At 44.8% G+C, this 1,327-nt stretch overlaps 1 pseudogene; it reads left to right on the top strand.

The window, feature by feature from the left end:
- Window positions 1–245: 245 nt before the first annotated feature.
- LOC105743504 lies at window positions 246–733 on the top strand (annotated as a pseudogene).
- The last annotated feature ends 594 nt before the right edge of the window (window positions 734–1,327 follow it).

The raw sequence follows: 1,327 nt of genomic DNA, 5'->3' as shown, positions 1-1,327 counted from the left end.
TGTATTTAAATTTGTTTATATTTACATAATATGATATACATTATATTTTTACGGGGTTCTATGTGATACTTTGGTCTATTATATAATGTTCAATCAGGGTAAATGTATCTATAATACCTCCTCAGACATATGTCATTCCTTCATCAGAGCTCCCCGTGTGTGTGTGCCTAATCTCAGCTGGCCTACCTGAGACCCGCTGAGCACCAGCTCTAGTCCCCGTGCTGCCCCACATCCGCTCCAACAAGATGAAAGAAACTATCATGAACCAGGAAAAACTCACCAAACTGCAGGCACAAGTGCGCATTGGTGGGAAAGGAACTGCTCACAGAAAGAAGAAAGTGGTTCATAGAATAGCCACAGCAGATGATACAGAGCTTCAGTTCTCATTGAAGAAGTGAGGGGTAAGCAATATCTCTGCTGCTGAAGAGGTGAATATGTTTACAAACCAGGGAACAGTCATCCACTTCAACAACCCACAAGTTCAGGCATCTCTGGCAGCAAACACTTTCACCATTCCAGGCCATGCTGAGACGAAACAACTGACAGAAAGGCTACCAGCACCTTGAACCAGCTTGGTGCAGACAGTCTGACTAGCTTAAGGAGACCGGCTGAAGCTCTGCCCAGACAATCTGTGGGTGGAAAAGCACCGCTTGCCGCTGGAGAAGAAGATGATGACGAGGTTCTAGATCTCGTGGAGAATTTTGATGAGGCTTCTAACAATGAGGCAAACTGAGCTAAGTCAGCTTCTGAAAAAGATCAAACTTGGAAGAAATTACTGGGAGCTGCTATTTTATATGAAGACTGCTTTTTAAAATCATTTTTGTTTATGGATCTGATCAAATCTAGATCTCTAATATTTTTTAAGCCCAAGCGCCTTGGACACTGCAGCTCTTTCAGTTTTTGCTTACATACAATTCATTCTTTGCAGCCAATTAAGTTGGAGAAGACTGTGAATAAAGTTTGAAACAGATTAATAAAAAAAGTGTTTCAAAATCATTCTCCAGGGGGCCCAGCCCTAGCTCAGTTCTTTAAGTGGCAGCTTCCACAATGCTGGCAGCCTCAGTTTGCTGTAGTTCGATCCCCACAACACTCCAGCCATGCAAAAGTGCCCTGAAGGCATTCAAGGAGCAAAACACACACACACACACACACACACACACACACACACACACACACAAATTCCTTATTGGGCTGGAGAGATGGCTCAGTGGTCTAAAGCACCTACTTAGAACAAGCTTAGCAAAAGCATCAGGGACCGCGGTTCAATCCCCCAGCACCACATGCCAGCCAGCCCCGCCCCCTGGTGGGCTGAGCTGGCCTCTCTCTC

The sequence above is a fragment of the Octodon degus genome, unplaced genomic scaffold (genome assembly GCF_000260255.1).
Source record: "Octodon degus isolate 3935 unplaced genomic scaffold, OctDeg1.0 scaffold00129, whole genome shotgun sequence".
Lineage (NCBI taxonomy): Eukaryota > Metazoa > Chordata > Mammalia > Rodentia > Octodontidae > Octodon > Octodon degus.
Note: the sequence above shows the minus strand (reverse complement) of the source record. Positions and strands in the feature narration are given on the sequence as shown.